This window comes from Coregonus lavaretus (assembly GCF_964263955.1).
Source record: "Coregonus lavaretus genome assembly, chromosome: 10".
NCBI lineage: Eukaryota > Metazoa > Chordata > Actinopteri > Salmoniformes > Salmonidae > Coregonus > Coregonus lavaretus.
Genome location: NC_139997.1, coordinates 40,800,662 through 40,818,979, shown reverse-complemented (window position 1 = coordinate 40,818,979; position 18,318 = coordinate 40,800,662).

Here is an 18,318-nt window from a genome sequence, read left to right as displayed (position 1 = left end):
AGAGAGAATGTCCACTTTGGAGAGATGAGGATTCCTGTGCCACCGCCGCGCTGACCAGATGCTCTCGGGGTATGCGAGAACACATGGTTAGACGAGGAAAGAGCAGTAGGAGTAGCAGTGTTTTCTGTGGTAATCCATGTTTCCGTCAGCGCCAAGAAGTCGAGGGACTGGAGGGTAGCATAGGCTGAGATGAACTCTTCCTTGTTGGCCGCAGAACAGCAGTTCCAGAGGCTGCCAGAGACCTGGAACTCCACGTGGGTCGTGCGCGCAGAGACCACCAGATTAGAGTAGCAACAGCCACGTGGTGGGAAGCATTTGTATGGCCTCCCGCCAGAGAGAGACACAACCTCACCCGTCGCTGTCCCGTTGCAGCTTGATAATGAATCGCTTCTTGTTGGGATGCATTTGTTGAGTAAGGACGCATATGTGGGAGACCCCTTTGAGTTGTCGAAAATGGTTAAGTATGTGCTGGTAAAAGTGGAGTCTGTCAGAGTGACCAGGAGTGGTCTTATTTTGATTAATTGTATTTCTGAAGAACAGAGGAAGATTGCAGTGAGCCTCAAAAGAATCTGGACAACAGAGGTTTTGTGTTTTGAACTTCGGAGTAGTGCACCAGTCAAAGGAGTCATCTCAGGGGTGACGACGGATGTTCATGTTGAATCCCTGAAATACATATGAGAACATGATATGGTTTGTTTTAGTGCTTCAGTTCATCTTTATTAAAGAAGAAGACAGAAGAGTGTGCGAAAGAAACGTTGTTCACAAGATACACATTCTGACAGAGGAGAGAGGGTAAATTCTCTATGCAATTTGTTTCACTTTTGGATACAGAAGTTCTGCTGGATGATTTAGCATGCTGCTCAGCTAGCTAACGTTTGCTAGCACCTCTATTCTAGCTAGCTAGCATTAGGTCAAACCTAACGTATTTTTGAATATAGAAATTGGCATGAATAATATTTGGCATGATATACACAAGTTTTTGAGCCGTTTCCGCTCTACTTCCTGAACTCCTCCCTTCGATGCAATCCACTTCCGTTCTGCCGGGCTGGGTTTGTTTTGCTAGCTAGCTCCGTTGTGCCGACAAAGCACTGATATCGCAGTGACAAAGAGGATATAAAATTACAATTACAACATGAAGAAAAGTGGTTCGGGAACGACGTGTGCAGTAGTTGGTTGCAAAAACTTGAGAAAGCACCTGAACGAGTGGTTAGATAGAGAGTGCTACGACCACAAACCAGCTACGAAGAGGCAATGTCCATGCGCTCCATTGTTTACATTTTTTTGCAAGCCTGATACCGACTCGGAATCAAGGACCTGGCTGAAGGCATTGAATCTAAAGAAACCACCCCTCAACGTTTTTATTTGTTCCTATCACTTTGTTGACCAAAAACCTACCAAGGATAATCCTTTCCCAGAGTTGTGGTTGGGATACAATCGCCCTCCCCAGCCAAAGAGGCGTCAACTCACCCAGCGGACCACTGCCTCCCCCCAGATAAAGAAACGCAGACTTGAATCTGAGGGTAAGTTCAGCAACTTTAGCTATGAAGCTGACAATACTGTTAATTATGAAGAAGTTGTCATACATTAACATTGCTACCGGTATTTTGCTAAGGCAGTTGATTGTTTTGGAGATGGGACAAACAATGCCCACGATAGCTACATCATTAATTGTGTGTGTGTGTGTGTGTGTGTGTGTGTGTGTGTGTGTGTGTGTGTGTGTGTGTGTGTGTGCCTGCCTGTGTGTGCCTTAGTCTACATCATAAATGCTGCTATAGCATAACAGTGCTCATCATGGTTTAGGAGATGGAGGTGTGGACATGGTGTTGGCTCGGTGATGGAGGAGGTATTAGCATTAAAGCAGAGCTGCAGGAGGCTATTCCCAGGGCAATTGAAAAGTGCTGCCATTGGTGAGGCAAGTGCGTTCTTCCTCCACTCTTCATGAGTCCTAAAGAGTGTCACCTCCTGTGCCGGTTCTGGAGTGGTAGAGGATGGCGGTGAAGTTGGTGGCGGCTGGTAGAGATCCTTCCTGTTGTGTCGTTTGAAGCGGACATACTTCATCTTCCTCTGACCAGCATTTCTTTTAGACCCAGCATTCCACTGGTTTTGTCCGTCTGTGCAGGCACGCCCGGTTTTCCCCTGTCTCACAGCATTTTCTACCTAGAGAGATATAGTAAAAACAGTGCATAGATATTATAATGGGTTCACTGCACACATGTCATATGATGTAACACGAATATGAAGAAAATGCGTTATTATCATAATTCAATTCAATTATGAGCGCGCTTATCTAAACGGCACCTAAAAGCTGTTGTCGTATCGAGTGAGTGGTGGCAATTATTGCTGATAAACAAAGGAGTCCGCTCATACTGAATCCTTGATCATAAGTTTATTCAGATCACAAGCTTACAGCATAAGTTTACAGACTCGCGAGGTCTGGAGAGCAGTGTCCTCCAATTCTAATGGCTGCTCTGCCCTTTCTGTAGTCTAGCCCCTATTTATAAACAATGCAAAAAGATGCTCCCTCTTCTGGCCAATCACCAGTCTCCCCTGTCTACAACACACTTCCTGTCTGTTGTATGTGGCGTTACACTAAAACATTCCCTCTTGATACTAAAATCAACATTATTTCAGTTCCACTTAAAAAACATTTAACACCATCATAATCTCAATACACTACACTGTCTCAAAGAACCAGCAAAAGTAATGATTATGAATATGTAAAATATTGCAATGAGACATTTTAATTGTTTATTCATAAACAAGTGTTCGGTTCATGCATAAGCTCCAGTTCAGGCCGGAGCCTTATGTTGTCATTATCTATTGTCTGTCTGCTATATTTATTTTTTATCTATTAAATCCAGGAATTTGGTTAGTGAAAAATTTATTAAAATTAAGATACAATTAATACAAAACGAAATTCGCTTTAAAGGCTTTGTTCTTTCTGTTTTGAGGTGTCTGTGAAAGTTTGAAAGTCTTTAGTGCCGCTTTCAGAGCGCTCACGTCCGTAATGGAGAACTGTCGTAGGCCTAACATTGTTTTTTCCTCATAAATGCAAACACGAAAATTAAAACACAAAATAGTTTTTTTTTAAATAACAAATTGATGGATTTATAGCGTTTTGAAAAGAAGACATAGGCCTAGGCTACAATGGTCAAATAATTACCTTCCACAGGATCGCAGCTGAGTGGGAACAAGATCTCCCTGGTCCAGCAACACACGTACATCCCGCAGTTTTGACTTCTCCAGCTTCAGTTACCAGCACCCAAGCAGTATGCCATGCATTGTTCAAACACTGGCTAGGCTCTACATTTGCTTTCAGATAAACAAAACGATCATGTTTGTATGACATGACACAACCGACTTTGTTGCTGTGCAGATATTGATATGCCTCGGAGGCTTTCAGATTGTCCATTGCTTTTCCATCTATTGCCATGGATTGCACGATGTAGGAGAAAATCTTGCTGTACGTTATGTTGGGCCACGTCGTCATGTTATCCTCCCAGTTCTGCACTGAATTCGGGTGGAGGAGAGTAGCGCCATCTCCAGTCAAAGTAGTAGAACCGTGTTCCCAAGCTAGCGTCGACATCGCTGTGTTTACACCGGCAGACGTTGTGCAAACAACTTCCGGCGGAAATGAAATGCATTTGTGTAGAGTTATGGTGCCACCCGGGATACAGCGCGTAAACTTGTGTATAGTTAGCTAGCGAAGTAGATCATGTTTGCTGGCTAAACGTTAGCTGCCAGCTAGCTAGCTAACATCGACATAACAGAATTGTCATGCAATTTGTTTAGCTAGCTTTTTTGGATTAGCACGCTAGTTACCTAACCTTTGAACTCAGGTAACTGGTAAGTTAGCTAGCTAGCATCCTTTGTCAGCACACTAGTGGTTACAACGTTAACAACCTGGTCTCAGAGCATTTCATATTATTCTGTACGTAAATCTGAGACACTCCATTTAGTACAGGGGTTCCCAAACTCTTTTGTCCTACGACCCCATTTTGATATATGAAAATTCTCGCGACCTCAACCAAAACATTCTAACAGTATTTCTGATTGTATTTTCAACTCACCATCAAATACTTTTTTTTTTGTTGTTGTAATTTTTTCCCTAACCCGGACGACACTGGGCCAATTGTGCGCCGCCCTATGGGACTCCCGGTCACGGCCGGTTATGTAGTGATGCCGCAACACTGCGATGCAGTGCCTTAGACCGCTGCGCCACTCGGGAGGCCCACCATCATATACTTTTAATGTGGGGCTATGACAGTCAATTGCAAATTAGTCTGACATAATTTATCTTATCTCACCACCACTAATGAGATGAGTGTGTTTGATGCATCTCAATGTCAGGGGGCGTGGTTGACAATGCGCACCTCATCTCTCCTGTCACATCCAACCTGGATCAATACTTGTTTTAATGCAGACAAGAGCACTGAATCAGCATACCATGAGTTTTAATGCTTGGAGGGAGACGTCACAGAATTCCCTTTTGAGTCAGGAAACAAAACTCCTCCATAGTGACCCGTGAATGCGTTGTCTGCAGCATTCGGTCACATGACCGCTCGATCAGCTGTTTGATTTAACATACAGGCATGTCAACTGAGCCAGGATCACAGTCAAGCGGATTTTGCTGATTCGGTCACTCATCTGTAAAAAAAAAGGTATTTCCCCTGCATGCTCACGTTCAGTTAGTTCAGTTTCCCCAAATACTGTATGTCTTTTAGATAGGCAAGGAGACACATTTTCTTTTCATTACACAGAAAGTCAACAGTCAGTGTTTTACATCCATTGCAAATGACAACCGTTCCTCTCTCAATTCAAAAAGTATTTTCAACACTCCCCCTCGATAACCACCAAGCCTCGGTCGGAAATAGAACGTTGTCATGCTCTAATCTCCACATAAACTACACAGTGGCTTGCGAAAGTATTCACCCCCCTTGGCATTTTTCCTATTTTGTTGCCTTACAACCTGGACTTTAAATTGATTTTTGGGGGGTTTGTATCATTTGATTTACACAACATGCCTACCACTTTGAAGATGCAAAATATTTTTTCTTGTGAAACAAACAATAAATAAGACAAAAAAACAGAACACTTGACCGTGCATAACTATTCCCCAAAGTCAATACTTTGTAGAGCCACCTTTTGCAGCAATTACAGCTGCAAGTATCTTGGGGTATGTCTCTAAGCTTGGCACATCTAGCCACTGGGATTTTTGCCCATTCTGGTGTACAGCAATCTTTAAGTCATACCACAGATTCTCAATTGGATTGAGGTCTGGGCTTTGACTAGGCCATTCCAAGACATTTAAATGTTTCCCCTTAAACCACTCAAGTGTTGCTTTAGCAGTATGCTTAGGGTCATTGTCCTGCTGGAAGGTGAACTTCCGTCCCAGTCTCAAATCTCTGAAAGACTGAAACAGGTTTCCCTCAAGAATTTCCCTGTATTTAGCGCCATCCATCATTCCTTCAATTCTGACCAGTTTCCCAGTCCCTGCCGATGAAAAACATCCCCACAGCATGATGCTGCCACCACCAACACCATGATGTTCTCGGGGTGATGAGAGGTGTTGGGTTTGCGCCAGACATAACATTTATCTTGATGGCCAAAAAGCTCAATTTTAGTCTCATCTGACCAGAGTACCTTCTTCCATATGTTTGGGTAGTCTCCCACATGCCCTTTGGTGAACACCAAACTTGTTTACTTATTTTTTTCTTTAAGCAATGGCTTTTTTCTGGCCACTCTTCCATAAAGCCCAGCTCTGTGGAGTGTATGGCTTAAAGTGGTCCTATGGACAGATACTCCAATCTCCGCTGTGGAGCTTTTGCAGCTCCTTCAGGGTTATCTTTGGTCTCTTTGTTGCCTCTCTGATTAATGCCCTCCTTGCCTGGTCCGTGGGATGTTCAAAGTTTCTGATATTTTTTTATAACCCAACCCTGATCTGTACTTCTCCACAACTTTGTCCCTGACCTGTTTAGAGAGCTCATTGGTCTTCATGGTGCTGCTTGCTTGGTGGTGCCCCTTGCTTAGTGGTGTTGCAGACTCTGGGGCCTTTCAGAACAGGTGTGTATATATAATGAGATCATATGACAGATCATGTGACACTTAGATTGCACCTAGGTGGACTTTATTTAACTAATTATGTGACTTCTGAAGGTAATTGGTAGCACCATATCTTATTTAGGGGCTTCATAGCAAAGGGGGTGAATACATATGCACGCACCACTTTTCCGTTATTTCTCTTTTAGAATTATTTTCATTTCACGTCACCAATTTGGACTATTTTGTGTATGTCCATTACATGAAATCCAAATAAAAATCTATTTAAATTACAGGTTGTAATAAAAGAAAATAGGAAAAACACCAGGGGGATGAATACTTTTGCAAGGCACTGTATATACAAAAGTATATGGACACCCCTTCAAATTAGTGGATTCGGCTATTTCAGCCACACCCGTTTCTGACAGGTGTATAGAATCGAGCACAAAGCCATTCAATCTCCATAGACAAACATTGGCAGTAGAATGGCCTTACTGAAGAGCTCAGTGACTTTCAACGTGGCACCGTCATCGGATGCCACCTTTCCAACAAGTCAGTTCGGCAAATTTCTGCCCTGCTAGAGCTGCCCCGGTCAACTGTAAGTGCTGTTATTGTGAAGTGGAAACGTCCAGGAGCAACAACGGCTCAGCCATGAAGTGGTAGGCCACACAAGCTCACAGAACGGGACCACCGAGTGCTGAAGCGCGTAGCGTGTAAAAATCGTCTGTTCTCGATTGCAACACTCACTACCGAGTTCCAAACTGCTTCTGGAAGCAACGTCAGCACAGGAACTGTTCGTCTGGAGCTTAATGAAATGAGATTCCATGGCCGAGCAGCCGCACACAAGCCTAAGATCACCATGCACAATGCCAAGCGTCGGCTGGAGTGGTGTAAAGCTCGCTGCCATTGGACTCTGGAGCAGTGGAAACGCGTTCTGTGGAGTGATGAATCACGCTTCACCATCTGGCAGTCCGACGGACGAATCTGGGTTTGGCGGATGCCAGGAGAATGCTACCTGCCCGAATGCATAGTGCCAACAGTAAAGTTTGGTGGAAGAGGAATAATGGTCTGGGGCTGTTTTTCATGGTTTGGGATTGGCCGCCTAGTTCCAGTGAAGGGAAATCTTAACGCTACAGCATACAATGACATTCTAGATGATTCTGTGCTTCCAACTTTGTGGCAACAGTTTGGGGAATGCCCTTTCCTTTTTCAGCATGACAATGCCCCCGTGCACAAAGCGAGGTCCATCCACAAACGGTTTCTCAAGATCGGTGTGGAAGAACTTGATGGGCCTGCAGAGCCCTGACCTCAACCCCATCGAACACCTTTGGGATGAATTGGAACGCCAACTGCGAGCCAGGCCTAATCGCCCAACATCAGTGCCCAACCTCACTAATGAACAACACTGAACATCCCCTGTGACGTTTCATGCTTGGGAATCTTGAGACGGAACAATATTTCCTTGTGAACAGCATCCCCTGACATCTAGCGAACAAAAGTCAAAGCGTGAGCATCTCGGCCCTCACAGCTAACGTCCATTTGGAGAGCATAAGGTGGGGTGTTTTTGTGTCGTTCAGTCAGTTTCATCTTGATTGCTAGCTATAGCATCAATTATTGGTTTCAAAGGTATTGATATGAGTTTCTGTGCCTCTGCCTCCCCACACATTGTTTTCACCATATCAATTGCGGCTGGTAATATCAGAGTCTCTGCAATAGTGTGTGGTTTCATAGCGTAGCGGGCTTAGCCATTCACTGTGGGAATGATTCAAGTGCAACGGTCAAGTGCGGCCTTTTCCCACTATCTAAGGCGTTCTGGTTGAATTTTTACTATTAGATTAGAATAATTTTTATTTTAGTTTTTAAGGTTAACCTCTACAGGATCGGTGTCCCGTATACGGGACGTTTGAGCTAACGTGCACTAATGTAATTAGCATGACTGTTGTAAGTAACAGCAAACTTTCCAGGACATAGACATGTCTTATATGGGCAGAAAGCTTAAATTCTTGTTAATCTAACTGCACTGTCCAATTTACAGTAGCTATTACAGTGAAAAAATACCATGCTATTGTTTGAGGAGAGTGCACAACAACAAAAAACGTATCATGGCCACTGGTTTGATACATTCACCTCTGAAGGTAAATAATGTACTTACATTCAGTAATCTTGCTCTGATTTGTCATCCTAAGGGTCCCAGAGATAAAATATAGCATAGTTTTGTTTGACACAATCCATTTTTATATTCAAATGTAGGAACTGGGTTCTACAGTTTGAACCCCTGCTGTCCCTGATGTTTTTTTGTTTGTATTATCTTTTACCAGATCTAATGTGTTATATTATCCTACATTCATTTCACATTTCCACAAACTTCAAAGTGTTTCCTTTCTAATGGTATCAATAATATGCATATCCTTGCTTCAGGTCCTGAGCTACAGGCACTTAGATTTGGGTATGTCATTTTAGGCTAAAATTGAAAAATAAAGGGTCCAATCATTAAGAGGTTAACAACATTACAATGATTGAGAGACAAAGACAATATTAAACGATTATTATTTTTTACCAAGATTTTGGAAATTCTCCAGTGACTCCATTTTCATATCAGGCGACCTCATATGGGGTCATGGCCCCTAGTTTGGGAACTGCTGATTTTGTATGATATGTTATGTTTGGTATGGTTACATAAGAGAGATGGTTACTGAAGGCAAAAACGAAAGGAGGGTGGTTGGCCTGGGTGGATGGGTGGCCGTACAAAGGTTGCGAGTTCGAATCTCATCACGGACAACTTTAACATTTTAGCTAATTAGCAACTTTTCAAGTACAGTGGGGGAAAAGGTATTTAGTCAGCCACCAATTGTGCAAGTTCTCCCACTTAAAAAGATGAGAGAGGCCTGTAATTTTCATAATAGGTACACGTCAACTATGACAGACAAAATGAGAGAAAAAAAATCCAGAAAATCACATTGCAGGATTTTTTATGAATTTATTTGCAAATTATGGTGGAAAATAAGTATTTGTTCAATAACAAAAGTTTCTCAATACTTTGTTATATACCCTTTGTTGGCAATGACACGGGTCAAACGTTTTATGTAAGTCTTCACAAGGTTTTCACACACTGTTGCTGGTATTTTGGCCCATTCCTCCATGCAGATCTCCTCTAGAGCAGTGATGTTTTGGGGCTGACGCTGGGCAACACGGACTTTCAACTCCCTCCAAAGATTTTCTATGGGGTTGAGGTCTGGAGACTGGCTAGGCCACTCCAGGACCTTGAAATGCTTCTTACGAAGCCACTCCTTCGTTGCCCGGGCGGTGTGTTTGGGATCATTGTCATGCTGAAAGACCCAGCCACGTTTCATCTTCAATGCCCTTGCTGATGGAAGGAGGTTTTCACTCAAAATCTCACGATACATGGCCCCATTCATTCTTTCCTTTACACGGATCAGTCGTCCTGGTCCCTTTGCCGAAAAACAGCCCCAAAGCATGATGTTTCCACCCCCATGCTTCACAGTAGGTATGGTGTTCTTTGGATGCAACTCAGCATTCTTTGTCCTCCAAACACGACGAGTTGAGTTTTTACCAAAAAGTTCTATTTTGGTTTCATCTGACCATATGACATTCTCCCAATCCTCTTCTGGATCATCCAAATGCACTCTAGCAAACTTCAGACGGGCCTGGACATGTACTGGCTTAAGCAGGGGGACACGTCTGGCACTGCAGGATTTGAGTCCCTGGCGGCGTAGTGTGTTACTGATGGTAGGCTTTGTTACTTTGGTCCCAGCTCTCTGCAGGTCATTCACTAGGTCCCCCCGTGTGGTTCTGGGATTTTTGCTCACCGTTCTTGTGATCATTTTCACCCCACGGGGTGAGATCTTGCGTGGAGCCCCAGATCGAGGGAGATTATCAGTGGTCTTGTATGGTCTTCCATTTCCTAATAATTGCTCCCACAGTTGATTTCTTCAAACCAAGCTGCTTACCTATTGCAGATTCAGTCTTCCCAGCCTGGTGCAGGTCTACAATTTTGTTTCTGGTGTCCTTTGACAGCTCTTTGGTCTTGGCCATAGTGGAGTTTGGAGTGTGACTGTTTGAGGTTGTGGACAGGTGTCTTTTATACTGATAACAAGTTCAAACAGGTGCCATTAATACAGGTAACGAGTGGAGGACAGAGGAGCCTCTTAAAGAAGAAGTTACAGGTCTGTGAGAGCCAGAAATATTGCTTGTTTGTAGGTGACCAAATACTTATTTTCCACCATAATTTGCAAATAAATTCATTAAGAATCCTACAATGTGATTTTATGAATGTTCTTTTCTCAATTTGTCTGTCATAGTTGACGTGTACCTATGATGAAAATTACAGGCCTCTCTCATCGTTTTAAGTGGGAGAACTTGCACAATTGGTGGCTGACTAAATACTTTTTTCCCCCACTGTACTTGCTACTTTGCAACAACTTAGCATGTTAGCTAACCCTAACCTTAACCCTTTTAGCTAACCCTTCAACTAACCTTAACCCTTTTAGCCAACCCTTCCCCTAACTTTAATCCTTTAATCTAACTTCCTAAACTTAACCCTAACCTTAACCCTAGCTAACGTTAGCGAGCTAGCTAACATTAGCCACCTAGCTAGAATTCAGAACATCATGCGTTTTGCAAATTGGTAACATATTGTACATTTAGCAAATTTCTAACATATTGTACCTTGTGCAAATTCGTAACATAATACGAATTGTAATTCGTAACATATCATACGAAGTGGGTGATGGACATCCACAAATTAATATATACCATACAAAAATATAAATGCAACATGTAAAGTGTTGGTCCTATGTTTCATGAGCTGAAATAAAAGATCCCATACATTTTCCATACGCACAGAGAGCTTATTTCTCTCATATTTTGTGCACAAATCTGTTTACATCCCTGATAGTGAGCATTTCTCATTTGCCAAGATAATCCATCCACCTGACAGGCGTGGCATATCAAGAAGCTGATTAAACAGCATGATCATTACACAGGTGCACCTTGTGCTGGGGACAACAAAAGGCCACTCTAAAATATGCAGTTTTGTCACACAACACAATGCCACGGATGTCTAAAGTTTTGAGGGAGCGTGCAATTGGCATGCTGACTGCAGGAATGTCCACCAGAGCTGTTGCCAGATAATTGTATGTTAATTTCTCTAACTAAGCCGCCTCCAACGTCGTTTTAGAGAATTTGGCAGTACGACCAACCGGCCTCACAACCGCAGACCACGTGTAACCACGCCATCCCAGGACCTCCACATCCGGCTTCTTCACCTGCGGGATCATCTGAGACCAGCCACCCAGACAGCTGATGAAACTGAGGAGTATTTATGTCTGTAATAAAGCCCATTTGTGGGGGAAAACGCATTCTGATTGGCTGGGCCTGGCGCCCAAGTGGATGGACCTATTCTCTCCCAGGCCCACCCATGGTTGCGCCCCCTCATGTGAAATCCATAGATAAGGGCCTAATTTATTTATTTCAATTGACTGATTTCCTTATATGAACTGTAACTGAGTAAAATCGTTAATTGTTGCATTTATATTTTTGTTAAGTATATTAGTGTTAGCAAGTAATGTTAAACACTTGCTAGTTCTTATTAGCTAAACACTTGCTAGTTCTTATTAGCTAGCAGTGGATAACATAACAAGCTTAGCCTAAATGGTAGAACATCATGATCATGTTTATAGTAGAGTTATGTGTAGCCAGAGTGGATTGGCACTTTAAAATAAGGTATAATTTTTAGCAGTTTTAAATGTTGATAACTCAATTATAAATGTTCATAGGTCTGTCACTTTAAAATAAGGTATACTTTTAGTAGTTATACATGTGGTTAAATAGTATAGATTTGAGAGTTCACTCAGAGATTAGACATACTTATAGGCAGTATTTGGTACTCATCACTACATACATGAGAAAATATAACACTTTGTTAAACATGTTCAGTCAATTAATGGTGGGTATGAAGACCAAAAACATTCAATGTAATGTGCGGATACCTCCTCCACTGTTTTACCAACCAAAGGTATAACAGTTACCATTTTACACAGGAGCGTTCACCACACATCACAGAGACGTGGTAAGTGTGTTGATCTAATCTGGTAAGGGGTAATACACTTTATATACAAAAGTATGTGGACACCCCTTCAAATGAGTTAATTTGGCTATTTCAGCCACACCCGTTGCTGACAGCTGTATAAAATCGAGCACACAGCATGCAATCTCCATAGACAAACATTGGCAGTAGAATGGCCTTACTGAAGAGCTCAGTGACTTTCAACGTGGCACTGTCATAGGATGCCACCTTTCCAACAAGTCAGTTCATCAAATTTCTGCCCTGCTAGAGCTAGCCCAATCAACTGTAAGTGCTGTTATTGTGAAGTGGAAACGTCTAGGAGCAACAATGGCCACACAAGCTCACAGAATGGGACCGCCGAGTGCTGAAGCACGTAAAAATCGTCTGTCCAAGTTTGCAACACTCACTACCGAGTTCCAAACTGCCTCTGGAAGCAATCTCAGCACAGGAACTGTTCGTAGGGAGCTTAATGAAATGGGTTTACATGGCCGAGCAGCTGCACACAAGCCTAAGATCACCATGTGCTGGAGTGGTATAAAGCTTGCCGCCATTGGACTCTGGAGCAGTGAAAACGTGTTCTCTGGAGTGATGAATCACGCTTCACCATCTGGCAGTCCGATGGACGAATCTGGGTTTGGTGGATGCCAGGAGAACGCTACCTGCCCGAATACATAGTGCCAACTGTAAAGTTTGGTGGAGGAGGAATAATATTCTGGGGCTGTTGAAAGGTGGGCCAAGACCTGGGACAGAGCACCAATGCATCACACCCAAAAGTGAAAAAATAACTATTCCCTTAAACGCAGTTTTAACTCCCACAAAAGACCAGAACAAAGTTTCGCAACTATTGAAAATAAGGTTGCATGATGACACAAATATTTATAATATTGAAACCTTATGTAAGTGCATTTAGAAATAGTTAATAACTGGAGGTAAATATTGGCTCACTACTTGGCAAACTGACCAGTTATTGCACTATTTTGACCAATGCGATATAACCATTTATTAATGGTTTATCATGCATTTACAAAAAAAGTAATAATCGTGAACATAATTATAACCCTTTTATAAACCCCTTACAAATGGAACCTTATTGTGAAGTGTTACAGTATTGGGTAGTTGTAGTGGGGACAGTAACAGAACTTTCTAAAAATAACACTTAGATAAATGTTTTTTTTGTATGTTTTTTTTGTTTAGCTCACATACTAAATACTGAACAAAAATATAAACACACATGTAAAGTGTTGGCGCCATGTTTCATGAGGTGAAATAAAAGATCCCAGAAATTTTCCATACGCACAAAAATATTGTTTCTCAAATTTCGGGTACAAATTTGTTTACATCCCTGTAATGAGCATTTCCTCCTATAGTGGAGAGCCTGCTCTGCTTTCTATAGATGTGTGCCATGCCCGACCTGTGATTTCCGTTAATCTGATTGGTCAAGACACACAACCTGCAGCACTCTGATAAGCTTTTGCATCATGTTTTATTAAACCAAATCAAAATTGAAAAGTGCTGTGGCAAATGCCTGACTGCCACACATTTGCTGGCAGCCCTACATAGCAGGGCAACTTCCCGCAGACAGCAATCAACAACAACAATATTCAGAGATCTTTTGTCACTAAATACAAAAAGGAGATCAGTAAAGAGTACATGTATAACACGATGGGTTAAACAAGCAAGTTGTTTGGGTAAAACACCTCATGACAGAGAGGAAGCAAAATAAAGGATAAGAGCTGAGGCAGGTTCAAAGTGGCAGTGAACAGGAAAGAAAGGGAGAGCAAGGCCCAGCCAGAACTGCACAGGATATTATTAGAACCAAGTGTCCCTTGTCCCAAATCAAACTTCAGCACTAATATAAAATAACAGGGCTATTACTGGAAAGTATTCATACAGTTCATGGTTCATACACCATTGAAAATAGATATATATACTGATTTATTCATACATTGCCTTATGCTTCTTAGATAGATATCAAGTCTACAATGAATTTTAGTTTTAAAAACAGTCATACTTGTTGGTTGGGGCTGTGGGCCTGGAAGAGGATTCGTCAGAGAACCACAACTAGCTACAAACATATACACATGCATAACTAAATAGTAGAACACTAAACTAAGGTTAACAGACGCATAGGAGAGGAAATGGATGAAACCAAGAGAGAAGAACAATATTGAACAAGTGGGTTGTTGTTCTGGCTTCAGGAATGGAGGTTCAAATCCACTCTCTTCCTGCGAGTTACACTCCAACTGGGCTTTGCAGTTGGACGCCACTGAGCGAGGCAGATCAGTCAACCTAGATCAGAGAACAATTTAGATCTGCTACGCAGCCCCTGAGACAGTCTGAGAGAAGCAGAAAGCCCAGACACACAGAAACAAAGTCAGACACACAGCCATCAGCTTTACACAGCTTAATTCCAGCTAACAGCAAACCCAATCCCAAGAAGTGCTGCCTGCCACAATATGTATTAGCTATACTGCAGTGTTTCAGGACCACCAGGAGATGGGGGTGTTCTCAGGGTAACTGAGACAGCACTTTACCACTCGTGTTCATTTTCAGACATAGCAGAAAAACATCCTTTCATTTGTCTATCTAAAGTAGGCTCAAATATTTATGGATGGGTTACCTAATGTAGCCTCTGCTTTGGGTACTTGTTCCTCGTTTGCCCATAGGGTTTCCAGTGGTGTAAAGTACTTAAGTAAAAATACTTGTTTTTTGGGGTATCTGTATTTTCCTTTACTATTCATATTTTGGACTACTTTTACTTCCCTACATTCCTAAATAAAATAATGTACTTTTCACTCCATACATTTTCCCTGACACCCAAAAGTACTCATTACATTTTCAATGCTTAGCAGGATAGGAAAATGGTCCAATTCACACACTTATCAAGAGAACATCCTTGGTTATCTCTACTGCTTCTGATCTGGCGGACCCACTAAACACAAATGCTTCATTTGTAAATGATGTCTGAGGGTTGGAATGGACCCTGCCTATCCTTACATTGAAAGAAAAAAAAAATGGTGCCATCTGGTTTGCTTAATATAAGGAATTTGAAATTATTTATACTTTAACTTTTGATACTTAAGTATATTTTAGCAATTACATTTACTTTTGATACTTAAGTATATTTAAAACCAAATACTTTGACTTTTACTCAAGTAGTATTTTACTGGGTGCCTTTCACTTGAGTCATTTTCTATTAAAGTATCTTTACTTTTACTCAAGTATGACAATTGGGTACTTTTTCCACCACTGAGGGTTTCCATGTTTTGTTCTCTACCTGTAGCATAGAAGGAACTGTGTTTAGAATTACAGACTCAACATTTTTTGGTTCCCAGACCAATGTATACCCCTTTTACATCTTGTTTCAACATTTGTTCATCCCAAAATACTGATATAAATGGAAGAATGGTGCCACAAATCAAACATGGTACTACTCAACTTTCAATGCTCACCAACATAGCTGCCTATACCACAAAGTCAGGTGCTGCAACAACCTTCCATTTTCATAGAAATTCAGCAATAGAGTACCACAGTATGAGTCATAATACCCATAAAACCTAGCGGTCAAACAAGGAAATGGTTCCAATCGTTTTCCCACAGCGGATTTTAGAAACTGAAAATAAGTGCTGTGTTTTGTGTAGGCTTACCCTGGCGTGGCATTTTGATAACCGTGTAAATCTCTCTAGGACAAGGTGATTTATCAATATAGTCGTCTGTATTTACCCCCCCCCCAAAATGAAATGCTAATTAGCTGTGAATGTGGCTATCATAAAAAACTATAAAATGCCATGATGATCTGGAATCGAGGCAAAGGTAAGAATCTCATAATTAACTATCAGATGTTAGTTAAATGTAGTAATGAATAAATTGGCTACATTTCTTTAAATGGACAATTCTGTGAATTGTCTTGTGCAAATTTTCAATTGACACAATACCTGTTAGCAAATGTGTCAGCTAGAGATGACGTGCAGGAGCTTGCAGGGTTTGTAGTTTTGCATGTCTACTTTGATGGTAATTAGCATTTTCGAATCTGAGAGTAAATAGAGCCGAATCTATTGATTAAAGTCACCTTGTCCGAGAGATTTACATGGTTATCAAAACGTCACGCCAGGGTAAGCCTATAAGAAACACAGCACTTATTTTAAGGGTTTCTAAAATCCCCTATGGGAAAAATGAATGGTGGAAAAACAATTGGAACCACCGCTAGGTTTTATGGGTATTATGACACCTCCACTGTGGGGCTCTATTGGCGAGTCAGGCACAGGAGGTTGGTGGCACCTTAATTGGGGAGGAAAGGGTCATGGTAATGGCTGTAACGGAATGGTATCGAATTCAAACACATGGATTCCATTCCAGCCATTATTATTAGCCATCCAACCCTCAACAGCCTCCTGTGGAATCAGGTGCACTTCTTCAATTTTCCATGTCTTGTCCCAGACCTACTGTGAAATCCTGTATTTCAATTGAAACCAGTGAGGATTTTTAAAGAAAATGTTACACTAATGGAAACTGAAATTGTGAACACTGAATTTCTTTAATTTATTACATTGGTTTGGAATTTGAGGGATATTATCATGCTTAAAAAAAATAAAAAATACATTTTAGGTACTCGTAATGTGATGCATTTGTTAAACCATTTCAGATGTCACATTAACACTTTTAAAATGTCAAATTATAAAACAAAAAAACAAAACACTTCTTTCTGCTGTTGCCTCAAATTCTGAGGGGTCAATTTACTTGGAGCAGATTGATACCGCATCAACAGGCACAGCAAGATATGACAGTGAGAAAGAGTACAAAGATGGACTTGGCACCACACACACAGCTGTATTCTTCACGCACACACATCTCCCGTATGACCACACCACCTTTCAAAAGAAACAGTAGCACTGTGGAGCCCCAGAAATAAACACTTTTTCCTTGTCGTTAACAGGTGAATACAAATATCTCTCAGGTGCCAAAGAGAGTAAACAACATGCGCCCCCCCATCATATAAACATTTTAGCAGCAGGCATGGACAGCAAGAAGTGGGAGACAGGGTGAAAATGGAGCACAAACACTAAGTCCAGCATTTCCCATTACAGACAATCGATAACTGGAAGAAGCAGCACTTTCGGTATGTTAGGGGGATTTGTCCTAACAAATCCAACACAGACCCCCACAGTGGCATTCAGCTGCTGTGGTCCCACCCAAACCTGACTGGCTCAGACAACAGCTGGCTTAGCCTTAAACCATCACAAAGTCTTTCCAATCTAAGTGCATGGACCATACAGTAGCTGAATATCGGAGTTGTGTACTGTACCCTTTGGCGAACGTGAACTAAGAGAGTTGTCAAACAGTACATCAATCCCCTTTACGTCTCTCCCCTTTAACACGTGATGAAGAACAGCAGAGACACATTCTTATCAGGAACACTTGGTCTTTCAGTGCTCATATTGCCACCATTACTATTTGAGGAAATGCATTGAACATAAATCATGTGTACTCTGAAAATTAGCAAAACTAAGCAAGGAGTAGGCTTAACATTGTTTTCAGCCACAAGGATATGAACATTGGGGCTTTATATAAAATTGTGAATTCAGCTTCAATAACGAAATGGTCTTTAAAAAAGTAGGTACGTGTTATGATAAAAAATGAGACATCTTAGCCTAATTCTCCCCATTTTCCTTTGAAGCAAAGTAGTTTCGTTCTAGTTGTGCATCTACAAATAAATTAAGTGACAATTCAAAAATAAACACAGCTTATTAAAACATCCACATAAAAAGTTAATACATTAATGCGTTAGATCAATTCAAAAGTAAAACTCAACGTTGCTCTACTTCAGACCATAACTTAACGATGGACTGACTATAATATACCACCAGTAAGCAGTTCATTAAAATGCAAGCCCACTGAACAATTATTTGCAGGTCATATGATTGAGAGCTGTGAAATTCATTAAAAACAGCTAAAACGCACATTGCTTTCAGATTCTTCCATGTCAGTGAAAGGAAGCAACAAATGAAGCTGTAAGAAATGTTGAACAGCATTGCAAAATGTTGTAGAAAGAAATACAAAAAAAAAGAAAATGGCACAAATCATTTTAGAAGCAATTTTCAAAACACACAGAAAATCTTAAAATCACTGTATAAGCATTATTTTCACACAGGCACCTGAACATGATACAGCAGGGGTCTTGAAAAAAAAGTAGAAAC